General features: G+C 43.7%; 2 long non-coding RNA genes across 3 annotated transcripts; both read right to left on the minus strand.

The window, feature by feature from the left end:
- Window positions 1–3,671: 3,671 nt before the first annotated feature.
- LOC147575281 (uncharacterized) lies at window positions 3,672–5,561 on the minus strand. Its single transcript, XR_015242693.1, has 3 exons — window positions 5,446–5,561; window positions 4,772–5,209; window positions 3,672–4,172 (listed from the first exon to the last, which is right to left on the minus strand). It is a non-coding gene; the product is annotated as an uncharacterized LOC147575281 (long non-coding RNA).
- A 1,314-nt stretch (window positions 5,562–6,875) lies between these two features.
- Window positions 6,876–11,164, minus strand: LOC147575282 (uncharacterized). 2 transcript variants are annotated; one of them, XR_015242197.1, is made up of 4 exons: window positions 11,030–11,164; window positions 10,649–10,828; window positions 10,184–10,268; window positions 6,876–7,132 (listed from the first exon to the last, which is right to left on the minus strand). It is a non-coding gene; the product is annotated as an uncharacterized LOC147575282 (long non-coding RNA). The 2 variants fall into 2 exon arrangements; XR_015242196.1 differs by having other exon boundaries at window positions 10,947–11,163.
- Window positions 11,165–17,352: the final 6,188 nt, after the last annotated feature.

Raw genomic sequence — 17,352 nt, forward strand, 5'->3', positions numbered from 1 at the left:
ATCGGGCTCTGTGCTGACAGCTCAGAGCCTGGAGCCCGCTTTGGATTCTGTGTCTCCCTCTCTCTCTCTGCCCCTCCCCAGCTTGTGCTCTCTCTCTCTCTCTCTCAAAAATAAACCTTAAAAAAAAAAAAAAAGTAGAGCCCAAAATAATGTGTATATACTGATTAAAGGCACATGGTCATTTGTGCACCCTAAAAAAGACTGGGTGAATTTAGTGTAAGAGAAACACTTGATCACATAAATTGATGGGATTTTTTTTCCTGAAATCTTTTTCACTGTTTGATAAATTTTAAGCCCCTATCTTTCTGTTCACAGGTTTATAATGAAACAGCAAACATGAGTATTAAATTACATTTATTTAATATTTACTCTTCAGGTATCAAAATACCCTTTCTGTCCTTATTCAGTTATTTGCATTACTGGACCTACCTAGGGCTAAAAGTCCTGGGGCTTGATGGGGGTGTGATTTATTTGGCCCAGCCAGACAAACATGAGTTCAAATTCCAGCTCTCGCATTTGCCAGATGCATGACCCTGAGTCCATAATTCATTTTCTCTATGAACTGGGGGTTGCTCTCTTAGGACTGTTGTGAGGATTAATGCATTGACATAAAGTGCCCAACACTATGTAAGTACCAGAAATTACTGACTATAGATTTGGGTTTTTTAAAAAATTAAACATTAAAAAATAAATAAAAAATAAATTTAAAAGTAAGCATTTTATTTTGGTATAATCTTAGATTTGCAAAGCTGCAAAGATAGTACAGAGAGTTCCTATGTACTCTTCACTCAGTTTTCCCTCTTGCTGACAATTTACATAACCATGGCAGCTTTATCAAAACCAAGAAATTAACACAGGCAATTATTATAAACTAAATCCCAGACTTTGTTCAGATTTTTCCAGTTTTTCCATTGATGTCCTTTTCCTGTTCCAGAATTCAACCTGACGTTGAATTTAGGCATCGTGTCTCCAGAGTCTCCTCTCCTCTGTGATAGTAACTCAGTGCTTCCTTGGTTTTCAGGACCTTGACAGTTTTGAATAGTATATATTGTTGTTCTTGTTGTTTTTAAGTAATCTCTACACCCAGCGTGGGACTCAAATTCACAACCCCAAGATCAAGAGTCACATGCTCCACCAACTGAGCCAGCCAGGTGCCCCTATATATTGTTTTAACAATAGCTTTATTGAGATATTGTGATGGTTAATTTCATATGTCAACTTGACTAGGCCACACTTTAAAGTTTTTTTGAGAGAGAGGGAGGCAGAGAGGGAGCGAGTGCATGCAGGGGAGGGGCAGAGAGAGAGAGGGAGAGACTCCCAAGCACTGATAGTGTGGAGCCCGACTCAGGGCTGGAACTCATGAACCATGAGATCATGACCTGATCCAAAGTCAGACGCTTAACCGACAGAGCCACCCAGGCGCCCCAGGTCTTGTCTCTTCTCTTGGTATCACCAAGGAGTGGAATTGCTGAGTCAGATGGTAATTGCTTTTAACATTTTGAAGCACGGCCAAACCTTTTTCCAAAGGTGCCCCACCATTTCACACCCTCACTGGCAATGCACAAAGACTCCAATTTCTCTACATCCTTGTCAACACTTGTTATTGACTGTCATTTTAGTCATCCTTGCAGTTTTGTGTGAAGTGTATCTCACTGTGGCTTTGATTTTGTGTTTTCCTAATCACTAAAAATGTTGAGTGTCTTTTCATGTGTTTGTGGACCGCTAGTATATCTTCTTTTGGAGAAATGTCTGTTCTAATCTTTTGCTCATTTTAAAATGGGATTATTTCCCTTTTTATTGTTGACTTGTAAGGGTTCTTTATATATTCTGGATACAAGTCCCTTATATACACAATTGCAAATATTTTCTCCCTTTCTGTGAGTTGATTATACTTCTATATAAAAATGTTTTAACTTATTCAACAATCTCAAACTTAAAGAAAAGCTGCAAGTACAGTACAAAGAACTTTTTTTCCAGGCCCATTTTAGATTGCTGATCTGCTTTGCTGCTTTGCTTTGCCCTATCACTCCTGAATATGTTAGTGAGCATTTCCCATAATCGAGAACATTCTCCTCAGGGCACCTGGGTGGCTCAGTCAGTTAAGTGTCCAACTTCAGCTCAGGTCATGATCTCGCAATTTGTGAGTTCAAGCCCCACGTTGGGCTGTGCTGACAGCCCAGAGCCTGGGGCCTGCCCGGGATTCTGTGTCTCCCTCTCTCTGCCCCTCCCCTGCTCATGCTCTGTCTCTCTCTGTCTCAAAAATAAATAATCATTAAAAAAATTTTTTTTAATTTTAATGTTTACTTATTTTTGAGAGAGACAGAGTGTGAGCAGGGGGAGGGGCAGAGAGAGAGGAAGACACAGAATCTGAGGCAGACTCCAGGCTCTGAGCTGTCAGCACAGAGCCCGATGCAGGGCTTGAACTCACAAACTGCAAGATCATGACCTGAGCCGAAGTCAGCCACTTAACCGACTGAACCACCCAGGCACCCTAAAAAATGTATCCTGATGAAAGGTATGATGACCAAGGTGATCCCTTTTTTGGCTTAGTCTCCAGATTAAAATGTGTTTTTTCTCTTTATACTTTCTATTACTAATTTTCTAGTGAAATTTTCCCCAACCTCCAATGGCTGTTATCAACCAGAGATAAGTGGAAAGAAGTGCTTGATAAAGGTTTAGAAACTGAACACTTCCTAATTCACCTCGAAAGCCGAAAGCCACCTAAGAATATTTGAGGAATGTATTTATTACTATTATTTTTTGCAGACACAAAAGCCCTATATGAGTCCCAGCCGATCCTATTCTTTTGAAGACCCTCAGTAGAAACAAACGATAGAAATCACTCAGTGTCTATGTTTTTCTCTTTGTTCAAAGCATTTGAAGAATCAGGTCTGACAGTTCCCCAGTGAAACCGTAAGTATCAGATTCTTTTGCATGATGGCAGATACTGGAGGAAGATTGTAGATAGTAGGAAATTCGCAAAAAAAAAAATGTTTTCCAGTGACCAAGTGGAGTGTTGGCTGCTTTTCATGTTTTTGTTTTGGTTTGCTTTTTAGGCTGTAACTCTTGTTTCATTGCACCACCTGCTGGTGACTTCTCAGAATTTGTTTCTTCCAACAAAAGGCAAAAAGTTTGTTTAACCAAGATTTAACAGATATTCCTTTTCCTCCCACCTAAAAAACTATCATTCCCAAAGCTTACGTGGTAGAAATATTTCAGTGCTCTTCATCTTTAATAAAACAAAATACTGATTCCAAATTTTCAACACTGAGAACATTTTTTTATTGTGACATATATTCAGAAAAGTGCATATATATTTTTGTATATAGTTTAAATAATAATCATAAATATAATCTGTGCAACTAAGACCGACATCAAGAATAAGATTGCCATCACCTGGATAACCCCATGTTCCTCTTCCCTGATCATTTTTTTTTTTTCAACGTTTTTAATTTTATTTTTGGGACAGAGAGAGACAGAGCATGAACGGGGGAGGGGCAGAGAGAGAGGGAGACACAGAATCGGAAGCAGGCTCCAGGCTCTGAGCCATCAGCCCAGAGCCCGACGCAGGGCTCGAACTCACGGACCGCGAGATGGTGACCTGGCTGAAGTCGGACGCTTAACCGACTACGCCACCCAGGCGCCCCTCCTCTTCCCTGATCATGCATAACTTTCTCCCTCCCTCCCCACAAAGGTAACCACTATTTCGATCGTCATTTCAGCATGTACTACTTTTGTAATAAGAAAACAATTCAAGTACTAATTTAAAAAACCAGTGTAAAAATTTGATGCAGCTACTTAAACTGGAAATTTCCATGATTATCCCTGCATTTAACAAATATCTACTGAGTTCAACATTATTACAGTCATTATGAATAAAAGTCAAATGATGAGATACCATTTAACACCCACTAGGATGGCTAAAGTCAAAAAGACGGACAATACCAGGAACTGGCTCAGTCAAGGGAGTGTGTGACTCAATCTCAGGTTTGTGAGTTTGAGCCCCACTTTGCATGTGGAGTTACCTGAAAAAATTTTTTTAATTTTTAAAATTTATTTTAAACAAACAAACAAACAAATAAACAAGGGCACCTGGCTGGCTCAGTCAGTAAAGCATGCGACTCTTGATGTCAGGGACGAGAGTTCCAGCCCCATGTTGGGCGTGGAGCCTACTAAAAAAAAAAAAAAATTAGTCACCATCTGTCCCTATACAACATTATTCCAATATTATTGACTATTCATAATTCTTTGTTAAGCTATACATGTTTTTTGCATTTTCCTATATGCAGATTTCACAAGTAAAAACCTTCCCTCCTTCCTTTGTTCTTTCTTTTGAAATTTCCCAAAATAAAATAAAAAGCAGAAAAAAATCAAACATCTTTGTAATGTGATGCTTTCATCTTTTCCATTCTATACTCAAGGGCTCTCTTCCCTTGTTAGTTACCCTCACGGTACGGTGTAGGGGGCAGGCATCACCTTTACTTCCTTTCATTGAGAAAGGAGATTTGAAGCCTTGTTTTGTCATAACAACAATGCTACAAGGCAGAAAAACTGAGAAGTGTTGTGTTACGAATCAGGACTGCCCTCCCTTTGAAGATCTTCCAAGATCTTTTGTGTGATGCAGTATTTAACATGACATACACTACATGTAAGTAGGAGCTCTGTCTAGCTTTGCTCATTTTTGCAATCCCAGCGCCAGGCACAGTGCTTGGCACACAGCAGGCAAAAACATACATTATTTATAACAAGTTTTAAGATGTGAGTCACTTACCATAAAATTCACTCTTTAAAGTGCACAATTCAGGGGGCGCCTGGGTGGTTCAGTCAGTTGACTTTGGCTCAGGTCATGATCTCAAGGTTCTGGGTTCAAGCCCTGCATCGGGCTTGCTGCGGTCACAGCACAGAAACTGCTTTGGACCCACTGTCTCCCCCTCTCTCTCTGACCCTCCCCCACTCATGCTCGCTCTCTCCCAAAAATAAATACACATTTTTTAAAAACCAATGCACAATTCAGTGGTTTTTAGTATACTCAAAGACTCGTGCAGCCATCAGTACTAATTCCAGAACATTTTCATCACCCCAAAAAGAAACCTCACATCTTTAGCAGCCAGTCTCTTCCCCCTCATCCCCATTCTCTGACCATCACTAATGTACTTTTTGTTTCTATGGATTTGCCTATTCGGGACATTTTTAAAAATTTATTTATTACCTATTTTATTTATTTATTTATTTATTTATTTATTTATTTATTTATTTAGGGACAGAGAGAAACAGAGCATGAACGGGGGAGGGGCTGAGAGAGAGGGAGATACAGCATCGGAAACAGGCTCCAAGCTCCGAGCCATCAGCCCAGAGCCTGACGCGGGGCTCGAACTCACGGACCGCGAGATCGTGACCTGGCTGAAGTCGGACGCTTAACCGACTGCGCCACCCAGGCGCCCCTACCTATTTTATTTTTTTGAGAGAGGAGGAGAGAGCGTGAGCCAGGGAAGAGGGGGAGAGGCGCCCCAATGGTAACTACATTTATCACGGTGAGCATTGAGTAATGAATAGAAGGACTGACTCGAGGGGCGCCTGGGTGGCTCAGTCAGTTAAGCGGCTGACTTTGGCTCAGGTCATGATCTCGCGGTCCGTGAGTTCAAGCCCCGCGTCGGGCTCTGTGCTGACAGCTCAGAGCCTGGAGCCCGTTTCGGATTCTGTGTCTCCCTCTCTCTGACCCTCCCCCATTCATGCTCTGTCTCTCTCTGTCTCAAAAATGGATAAACATTTAAAAAAAAAAAAAAAGCAGCACTGACTCAATATGTTGTACACCTGTAATATAACACAGTATGTCAATTGTACTTCAATACATTTTTTAACTAAAAAAAAAAAGGAAAGAATATATTCGCCTAAGGCAAGGTTACTCATACTTTCAATTTCACCAGATCATACCAAAGTGTCTTCCAAAGTGGTTCATACTCCCTAAGAGTTCAAACCTTCTGCCTTTTTGAAGTACCTTTGAAAAGTGTGTTGATGGTTTACAAAAAATCTAAGTGGGTTTTCACGAAAGCTGCTTTTGGGCTATTTGAAATGGGGAGATAGTGCCACCTGACAGAAAAAGCACTTGAAAAAATTTACCAACTGCTCAGCACCTCCCAGCTCTCTACTTGGGTTGACGACAGGGCAAACATCACCATGTATACATTTTCCAGCAGCGCCTGGCTGGCTCAGTCAGAAGACCATGCAATTCTTGATCTCAGGGTCATCGGTTCGAGTCCCACTTTGGGTTGTAAGATTACTTAAAAAAATAAAACTTGGGGCGCCTGGGTGGCTCAGTCGGTTGAGCGTCCGACTTCGGCTCAGGTCATGATCTTGCGGTCTGTGAGTTCAAGCCCCGCGTCGGGCTCTGTACTGACAGGTCAGAGCCTGGAGCCTGCTTCCAATTCTGTGTCTTCCTCTCTCTGTCGCCCCCCGCCCCCTCCTCGCCCTGCTCATGCTCTGTCTCTCTCTCTCTCTGTCAAAAATAAAAATTAATTGGGGCGCCTGGGTGGCGCAGTCGGTTAAGCGTCCGACTTCAGCTCAGGGAACGATCTCGCGGTCCGTGAGTTCGAGCCCCGCGCCGGGCTCTGGGCTGATGGCTCAGAGCCTGGAGCCTGTTTCCGATTCTGTGTCTCCCTCTCTCTCTGCCCCTCCCCCGTTCATGCTCTGTCTCTCTCTGTCCCAAAAATAAATAAACGTTGAAAAAAAAATTAAAAAAAATAAATAAAAATTAAGAAAAAATTTAAAAAAAATAAAACTTAAAAAAATACATTTTCCACACACCTTCGATGTGGACAGGTGTTAACTGTTTACAATGCACTTTCACAAACATTTTCATTTAATCATCATAACAATCCTGAGAGGTAAATGTTTTTATTGTGTATTTTATGGATGAGGAAACTGAGATTCAGAGAGTGAAAGATGTCCAGGGGCGCCTGGGTGGCTCAGTTGGTTAAGCATCTGACTTCAGCTCAGGTCATGATCTCACAGTTCTTGAGTTTGAGCCCCATGTTGTCTGCACTGACAGCTTGGAGCCTGGGGCCTGCTTCAGGTTCTGTATCTCCCTCTTTCTCTGCCCCTTCCTCGCTTGCTTGCATGCTCTCAATCTCTCTCTCTCTCTTGAAAATAAATAAAACAATGAGAAAAAAAAAAAGGAAAGAAAGCTGTCCAGATTATCCAGTAAATTACAGTGCAGGGGCTTGTCCCAGGTTTCTTTTTGTTTTTGTTTTTCATCACACCATTGCTACGAATCTGACAAAGTAGCTTGTATAGAAAATTTTGTTGTAGGGGCGCCTGGGTGGCTCAGTCGGTTAAGCAGCCGACTTCGGCTCAGGTCATGATCTCACGGTCCGTGAGTTCAAGCCCCGTGTCAGGCTCTGTGCTGACAGCTCAGAGCCTGGAGCCTGTTTCGGATTCTGTGTCTCCCTCTCTCTGACCCTCCCCTGTTCATGCTCTGTCTCTCCCTGTCTCAAAAATAAATAAAACGTTAAAAAAAAAAAAAAAAAAAAAAGATATTTAAAAAAGAAAATTTTGTTGTAAAGGACTCATTGTAACCAGATCAACAGAGCACTCACTCCACACTCCCTAGGCAGAGTGTACTTCCTATACTTCATTTGAGATTTGGTCATGTAGCTTGTTTTGTCCGTTACCAAAGATTTAAAAAGCATTTGAACGAATAGGCTTGCTCTCTCACACTCCTGCCATTGCAGTTAAAGTATTTCTGAGCTGCCCATTGATCCCAGAGGGACAATGAGAGACACTTGGTGCAGAACTGCCTTAACGAAGGCCAGCCTGGACCAGCAAAACTGAATAAGCTACAGAAATGTTCTTTGCTGGATGCCACTGAGAAACAGGTTGCTGTTTGTTTTACCACAAAAACTAACATAACTATCTGGGATACAGGAATAGATTTGTAATACCGAACTCTTCCTTGGAAAGGTACCTAAGATCAGGAGATTTTCTTTTTGTATTTTAAATTTTTTTAAGTCTATTTATTTATTTTTGAGAGAGACAGAGACAGCATGAACAGGGGAAGGGCAGAGAGAGGGAGAGAGAAAGAGAATCCCAAGCAGGTTCCACACTGTCAGCGCAGGCCTGAAGCGGGGCTCGAACCCACGAAACCATGAGATCATGACCTGAGCTGAAACTGAGTCGGATGCATAATCAACTGAGCCACCCAGACACCCCATGAGATTTTCTTATTAATAATTTATATTTAGGGCCTGCTATGGCCTAAATGCTTGTGTCCCCCCAAATTCACATGTTGGAATTCCAGTGCCCAATGTGCTGGTATTAGGAAGTAGGGCCTTTGGGAGGTGATTAGGCCATGAGAGTGGAGCCTCACTAATGGGATTAGTGTCCTTATAAAAGAGATCCCACAGAGCTCCCTAGCCCCTTCTACCATGTGAGGAAACAAGTCTGTAATCTGGAAGAGGGCATTTACCTGACCAGGCTGGACTTCCAGCCTCTAGACTGTGAGATATAAAATTCTGTTGTTTATAAGCCACTCAGCCTATGGTATTTTGTCACAGAAGCCTGAATGAACTAAAGCAGAGCCTAACGTTTTGAGTTTTGAATGAGGTCCATATCATTTATAACACAATCTCAATTTCATTCAACATTTTAGAAATATAGTTATATATTGTTGCCTTTAAACATCTGACCTTTAAAGCCAAAAAATATTTACTATGTTTACAGAAAAGACTTGCTCAATGATAATTTACCCCCTGGCTCTGGGAGGTGGGGGTCACCCTCCCTGAACAAGAGGGAAGCTCATACATTTGGAGATGTGCCATCAAGAAGGAAAGGGGATCAAATTTCAGTAGCAACCAATAGGGTCTACTGCAGGGAACCACAGCCACCCACTCTACCCGCCCATATTATCACGGTCCAGTACATGTGTGAGACACAGGACAAAGTCAGTATCAAATGCAGTGATTATAAAATGGGAGAAAATGAAGTAGGTTGTGGAAAGGACCAGTTTTTCAACCATTCACTGGAGTTAAAGGGATAGTGAGGTGCCTGGCTGGCTCAGTCAGTAGAGCACGAGACTCTTGATCTCAGGATCATGAATTTAAGCCCCACAATGGCCATGGAGACTGCTTTAAAAAAAAGAAAAAAGGGGAGTTATTACCTTGATAGGTTTGTCATCTTTTAAAGAGCCAGAGACAATACAATTATACTTTATTCATCAATCCATTTATTCATCAAGTCGTTTTTTAAGGACCTATGGGAAACTATTCACTTCCTAGGGCTGTTGTAACACAGTTTCACAAACTAGGGGCCTTTAACAACAGAAATGTCTGGTCTCTGGGGCACCCAGATGGCTCAGTTGGTTGAGTGTCCAACTTCAGCTCAGGTCATGATCTCACAGTTCGTGGGTTCATGTCCCATGTCGGGCTTTGCGCTGACAGCAAGAAGCCTGCTTCGGATTCTCTCTCTCCCTCTCTCGGTCTCTCTCTGCTCCTCCCAGGCTCACTCATGCTCTCTCTCAAAATAAATAAAATATTTAAAATTTTTTAAAGAAATTAAGAATTTCAAAATGGTGACAGCAAAGCATTAAGCCAAACACAAAGCCCTTCTTAGCATGAGGCCTGTGTGAATCCTCTAAGGGGAAAATGGTACTAATGGGGTATATTTTGAGTCAATTTAAGGTTTGTTTGCTTTTTCACTATTTTTCTGTGTTCCTTGCAAGGCATTTATGAAGCAGTTCATTTCTACAGCAGGTGCATTCTTGGGTTAGGACCCTTCTTCTTTTTTTTTTTTAATGTTTTATTTATTTTTGAGAGAGAGAGAGACAGAGAGAGCGTGTGCGCGTGCGGGGGAGGGGCAGGGAGATTCAGAGACAATCTGAGGCAGGCTCCAGGCTCTGAGCTGTCAGCACAGAGCCCAACAAAGGGTTTGAACCCATGAGCCAAAGCCAGATGCTTAACCAACTGAGCCACCCAGGAGCCCTGACTTAGGACCCTTCTAAGATCCAATCTCTCAAGGAGGAGATAGTTTAAGGAGATGGTAGTTATCCAAAAGGGAAAATCTTTTCTCCCCAGCTCCATAGAATGTCTGAGTAACTTCATCAGAATACCCAAGAATCACTTTTCCTTTCCCTTCAGTTTTTGGGTCCTTGATTAGGATTTATAACTCTTGGCATGGAGGTTTCTCTGCTCACCAGCTTGAGACGTTCTTAGAGTTTTCCAGCTTCTCCCTGTTTAACCGGGTCACTGTGGTCCAAAAGTCACCTTCTGCCTCATCCCCTGTATCAAAGGAAGTTCAAGAAAACACACAGGTTCCTGACCACTGGCGTCTAATCTCCTCTCCCCCCAGGCTACCCCACTTTGTTCATAGGACACCGTCTGCCATCTTGAGGTCAAGACAGTCTTCAGAGTCACTTTGCACTATCATACCCACTTTCAAGACCTTGCCCAGGGGGAGTCCTATCCCTGAGCCCCACAGTGTGAACTCTTCAAGGATAGAGGTTGAATTGTTATATTCATCTTTGAATCTCTAGTATCCAGTAAGGTGCACACGTATGAAACATAATATGCTTTCCACAAATGGTTATGGAATAAAGTTGATGAACTGACACAAGGGACCTTCAAAACATTTACAGTTTTAACGACACAAAATCACTTACCTTGATGCAGATTTCTTTCTTTTCCGGCTCTTATTTAATGTATCTTCCTAATGGTTTCCTGACTAGGGACGAACGTTTCTGTGGTTGAGAACATACTCTGGTTTTTTGTTTTTGGCCAGAATACTTGTTCTCCAACTGGGCATATAGGCATTCAAATATCTCTTTGACTCCTTAAGTCTTCTAGAAATGTAAGAATTCGGGGGGGGGGGTGGCGGTGGGGAAGGAAATTTAGGGGAAATCCTCCCTTTCCTTAAAATCTTCATTTAACACACATGTAAACACAATAATCTTGTAAAACCTTTTTAAAATCGAAAAGTAAGTTCTCTCTGACCATATTCTGGTCTTTACATTTCTAGGCTCAGTAGTTCTGCAGCAGGGCACCTGAGACAGTGTCCGGATTCAGCGTTCCATTCAGCAACACAGATCTTTGCCGCGCTTTCTCCCTCCGCCCTTTAGGCTTTGGAACACGGTCCGCCCACTTCCGGCAGGGAGGTCTATAGCGCAGGCGCAACTCCACAGCCTCTCAACAACCCACGGGTCTAGTACTGATGTACGCGCATGTGCAAAAGGGGGCGGGCTGGTTAATAGCGCGGGAGAATCTGGCTCACCGAACTCACGCGACTGTCTCCGCCCACCTAAGTAGGCGGGCGGAGCCGACACCCCCCGCCCCACACACCCAGGTTCAGGCAGCGCACGCGCACTTGAGTGAAGGAACGTGGCGAGGGAAGAAGAGTTTTAACGCATGCTCATTTAAATGTGGCATGAAGCTTTTTACGTAAGCTTCGTACACCTCCTCCTTTGCTGTCTTAACCCGCCTCTGACTTTTTAAAGGGCCAGAGCACTTAAAAAAATTTTTTTTTGCTTAATGTTTTTATTTTTGAGACAGAGAGAGACAGAGCATGAGCAGGGAAGGAGCAGAGAGAGAGGGAGACACAGAATCGGAAGCAGGCTCCAGGCTCTGAGCCATCAGCACAGTGCCTGACGCGGAACTCGAACTCACAGACTGTGAGATCATGACCTGAGCCGAAGTCGGAGGCTCAACCGACTGAGCCACCCAGGCACCCCAGGGCCAGAGCACTTTTTCACCCAATCGCTTGCTTTTATCTATTTATTTATTTATTTATTTATTTATTTTATTTTTTTAAACTTAGCACCTTTCATACTGAGACATTTTATTTTATTTTATTTTATTTTTTAATTTTTTTTAACGTTTATTTATTTTTGAGACAGGGAGAGACACAGCATGAACAGGGGAGGGTTAGAGAGAGGGAGACACAGAATCTGAAACAGGCTCCAGGCTCTGAGCTGTCAGCACAGAGCCCGACGTGGGGCTAGAACTCAGGGACCATGAGATCATGACCTAAGCCGAAGTCGGCCGCTTAACCGACTGAGCCACCCAGGCGCCCCACCCAATCGCTTTTTTAAAAAATTAAGCATTTATGGAGAGCCTAGTATGTGCTGGGCCCAACTTACATTGTCTCCTGTATGCATTTTCCAGTTTTTCCTTTTGCAATAATTACATTAGTTAGTATTTACATGTTTGAGTAAATTTCTTCCCTTGTCCCAGTTGTGCTATTGCCTTGGAGGCAATTCTTCGAAATGAGAGGCAATGTGATGTTCTGGACAGGCCTTCCTAGGTCAAGAGGTCTGAGATTGAATCCTGGCTCAGCCACTTCCTTGGTCTTTTAACTCTGGATAGGTATCTAACTTGTGAACCTGAAGTTGATTTTTTTAAGTGAAGATAAGAATTCCTACCTGTCTTAGAGGATTGTTGTGAAAAGTATTTTCTTTTTTTAAAGAATGTAACAAGTTCTATGCCTCACACCAGCTACCTGTTACATAAATAATGGTCATTAAGTGGAATCAGAAAATAGTTTTATAGTTTCTGTAAGATAATTCCAAATGGTTTTTCAAGAGCATTTACCTAATTGCCTGGATGGCTAGCAGTATGTAATGGTGCCTCTTTCCCCACAGTGCTGCCAATATCACAGTCTATCATTTTTACACATTTTTCCTAGTCTAGACAGTATGTAATGGTATGGCAGGATTATTTTAACTTTCATTTCTTTAATTGCTGGTGAGACTGTGCATTTTTCTTTGAGATGATTTATTAGCTGTGTTTGTTTGCTGAACAACTGTTTTCAAACCCTGTAATTTCCACTGGCTTACCCCTGCAGACATTATGTTAGGTTCTGACAGAGAATTTTGCTGATAGATTAAAAAGAAAAAAAAAAAAAAAAAAGGATTTGGCAGAGAGAGAGAAATGAAACTTTCCAAGGAAGGGTTAGAGGCAAGAGATGAGCTCATCCCAAAAGCAGCACTTTCCAGTAGAACTTTCTATGATAAAGGAAATGTTCTGTATCTTCAATGTCCCATATAGTAGCCAGTTGCCACACATGCCTACTAAATACTTGGAATATGACTAGTGGGACTGAGGAATTGTTATTTTTATTTAACTTAAATTTCCATATAAATAGCCACCTCGTTGATAGAGTAACCCTAGAGATTAGGGAAAAAGGAGAGAAAGGAGGGAGAAAGAGGGGCCCTACAGAGTCACTCCTCAGAAGTGGCCTCATGTTTATGGAGGGACTCAAATTTGGACTTTAGGCACTGTTCCCCAGAAGACAGTTCCAGAGACTGCCAGTCTGACAAGAAGGCTATGTTCAGTTTAAAAAATCTATCAAGCGGGGCGCCTGGGTGGCGCAGTCGGTTGAGCGTCCGACTTCAACCAGGTCACGATCTCGCGGTCCGTGAGTTCGAGCCCCGCGTCGGGCTCTGGGCTGATGGCTCAGAGCCTGGAGCCTGTTTCCGATTCTGTGTCTCCCTCCCTCTCTGCCCCTCCCCCGTTCATGCTCTGTCTCTCTCTGTCCCAAAAATAAATAAACTTTAAAAAAAAAAAAAAAAAAATCTATCAAGCTATACATTGATGATATTTCCACTTTTCTATATATATTTTACACTTCAACAAAAAGTTAAACAACATGTGCTGCACTTTGTATTACCCTCTGTAGGCATTTCTCTCTCTGATTTTTAAAAAAAATTTTTTTTCCCAACGTTTTTATTTATTTTTGGGACAGAGAGAGACAGAGCATGAACGGGGGAGGGGCAGAGAGAGAGGGAGACACAGAATCGGAAACAGGCTCCAGGCTCTGAGCCATCAGCCCAGAGCCCGACGCGGGGCTCGAACTCACAGACCGCGAGATCGTGACCTGGCTGAAGTCGGACGCTCAACCGACTGCGCCACCCAGGCGCCCCTCTCTCTCTGATTTTTAATTTAACAGAATTTAAACTGAAAAGTGGCCTGTGACTCACTCTGGTCATCTGAAAACCCCTAGAGGGCGCTCATCCTGCATCAGAGACTTTGTGAAAAAACTATTGAGAGAATTCAGGAATCCTACAACTCACCCATTTAAAGAGTACCATTCAATGGTTTTCAGTATGTTCACAGAGTTGTGCAGCCATCATCCCAGTCAGTTTTAGAATATTTTCATTACCCCTGAAAGAAAGCTCAAGCCCTTAACTATCACCTTCCTAACTTCTCATCTTCCATTCTAGGTAACCACTAATTTACTTTCTGTCTCTGTAGATTTGCTTATTCTGACATTTCCATTCACATGACCTTTTGTGTCTGGCTTCTTTCACTTAGCAAAATGTTTTCGAGGTTCATCCATGCTTCAGCATGTATCCGTGTTTCATTCCTTTTTATGGCCGAATAATATTCCATTAGATGGACAGATGACATTTTGTTTATCCATTCATATTTAAAAAAAAATTTTTTTAAGTTTATCTATTTTGAGAGAGAGAACACAAGCAGGGGAGGAACAGAGAGAAGGAGAGAGAATCCCAAAAAGGCCCTGTATTAATGCAGCTCTCAAACTCATAAACCATGAGATCATGATGTGAGCCAAAATCAAGAGTTGGACGCTCAACCGACTGAGCCACCCAGGCACCCCATCCATTCATCTTTTAATAGACATTTGAGTTCTCTCCATCTTTTGTCTATTATGTACACCAGAGAGTTTTGCTGGTCCTCACAGGTGGGTCCTTCCTGCCACTTCTGGGAAGCCTGAGGCCCAGGTTACTCAGCATCAGAAGGCTCCTTCTCATTTTATGCAGATGGTCCTCTCAGGAGTGGATTTCAGTGTGAATGGACCCCCTAGGATTGATAACTCAGCAACAATTGGGTGAAATCTGCAAGGATTTCTGGAGAGGACAGAGTCTCCAGGCTTTCAGCCAAAGCTTTGTGCTCAGGAAAGCATAAGTAGGAGCATGTCTCCTCAAGGGGATGTTTATCTGTGGGTGCATAGAGGAGCCCCTCTGACTCCAGACCACACAGGAGAGCTCTCTTCACCCCAGGCTTTACAAAAGATCCTTGGGAGGAGCCCAGCTAAATTCTAGCCACTCAAGTCTGGCAAGTAATTATCAGAAGGGTCTTGGGAACGGAGCCCTCTTGGCACTTCAGTATTGGGAAGGGGCCAGTCCATAGAGCCTACTTAGGAGTTTGAGAATAATGCTACCAGATTCTGACCCCATAGGAAGAATGATGTCATAGATTTGTAACCTGCCTGTCCAGCTGGCCTGTGGATGCAGGTAAACCTTAACCTGCTCCACATTCTTCTCCAGGGGACAGTTCTAGCTTCCCTGAGCCAGGACCTTTATTAGAGGCCATCAAAGGGCTCCTTGCAGTGGTGGGACTGTGACTCGGGCCTTGGGAGAGGGAGAGAGGAGATTCTAGACCATGAGGCACCACTCAGTGGGTGGCAGGGTGGTTCTGGATAAAGTCACAAGCCAAGGACAGTTTGTACTAGGGTAAAGCCTGCTGGACCTGTGGGCCAGGCATCTGAGGAGGAGAGGAGAATGTCATGAGAAGAACCACAGCATTAGTAATTATGACTGGCCAGGGGCAGACTCCAGACCCTACCTGGGCCACTCATGAATTTGGGATTGGAATTCAAAAAGAGCCAATTCATTGTGAGTGGTTATATAACCAAGGTATATAAAAGGCAGCTCTTTTCCACCACAAGCATGAGAAAGCTGAGTGAAGGAGACACAGAGAGATGGAGAGACCAAGTGAGACGAAGAGGATGGCTTTGCTGTTAACAGCTTTCCAACACTCTTGTATCATTAATAAATTTCCTTTATGAGGTAGTACGAGATGGTGTCTCTACTTGCAACCAAAGGGAACCTTGGATGAGGCAAGAATTTACACAGAGCAGTTACCCTCTGCTGAGAGGAAGACACACACCCAACAAATTAACTATAAGTGATGCAATGAGTGTGGAAATCAGAGCAAAAGTCCCATTCCAAAATAAACCAAAAAACCAAAACCAAAGCAAACAAGCAAACAAAAAAGTTCCATTCCAATTGGAATGAAGAACAAAGCAATGAAGGAGAGTCTACTGATGACCAGAGAAAAGGCCATCAAAACAAGATTTTGGGGGGCACCTGGGTGGCCCAGTTGGTTAAGCATCTGACTTTGGCTCAGGTCATGATCTCACAGTTGGTGGGTTTGAGCTCCCCACCAGGCTTTCTGTTGTCAGCACAGAGCTCTCTTCAGATCCTCAGTTCCTCTCTTTCTCTGCCCCTTCCCTGCTTATGCACGTGCCCCCCCACCTCTGTCAAAAACAAAAACAAAAACACCTGAAGGAGAGGAAGGAATGATGAATGATCTAGGCTGATATCTGTAGGAACAGATATCCTGGCAGAAGGCACAGAAGAGGCAAAGCCCCTGAGGCAGGAACATGCCCAGCCTTTTCCAGGAACAGCAAGGGAGCACGTGTGTGGCCGGAGCAGAGTGAGACTGACTGGGTGCCAGAAGTAGGGGACAGGTTCAGAGAGGAAAGGGGAGGTGGGTGTGCAGATGACAGGGAACTTTGGAGGGACTGTGGCTTTTACTGAGTGACCAGGGAGCCACTTCAAGGATGTGAACTGAGGAGGGAGAAGTGACTGGGGCTGACTTGTGTCCATGTAAAATACACGCATATTCAAGGGGTGGAGGGTCTGTACAGCTTCCATCAGATTCTTTTTTTTTTTTTTTTTTTTTATGTTTATTTTTTAAGAGACAGAGCACCAGCAGGGAAGGGGCAGAGAGAGAGAGAGGGGGGGAGACACAGAATCCGAAGCAGGCCCCAGGCTCTGAGCTGTCAGCACAGAGCCCATGCGGGGCTCCAACCCAGGAACCCTGAGATCATGACCTGAGCGGAATTCAGAAGTCAGATGCTTAACCAACTGAGCCACCCAGGCGCCCCAGCTTCCCTCAGATTCTTCAAGGTGTCTAGTAGACCCCTGATGAGACTCAGAACCGGTGTGATGTTGGTTTTCCCTTCAAATTTTGCCTCTTTGTCTTCGAAACGTGGCACAAAAGGCTTTAACCTTTTTCTGTCTGCTTAGGGTTTTGTATTTGCCCAGAGGACCCCAGGTAGGAGAGGGGCGCCGCATGGCAAGGGCAGTAGCCTCCTGGGACACACTGGGGCCCACACTCCGCGGTTATCGGCTGTGGGGTCTTCGGGCTCGCCCACCAGCCTTTGGCCACGAGGCCTATGTACCAATGGCCCTCGACCTCCACAGGCCCTAAAACATCCTTCCCCACGCCTGCGGATCTGCACCCTTCCGGCTGCTCAGCGAGCGCAGTCTCCGCAGGAAGGGGCGGGCACTGCCGGTGGCTTTGCTAGGGCCCCGCGTTGCCATAGCGACCCCAGCCGGGC

Source organism: Puma concolor, chromosome D3, assembly GCF_028749965.1.
Source record: "Puma concolor isolate L17-30 chromosome D3, mPumCon1.1.hap2, whole genome shotgun sequence".
Classification (NCBI taxonomy): Eukaryota; Metazoa; Chordata; class Mammalia; order Carnivora; family Felidae; genus Puma; species Puma concolor.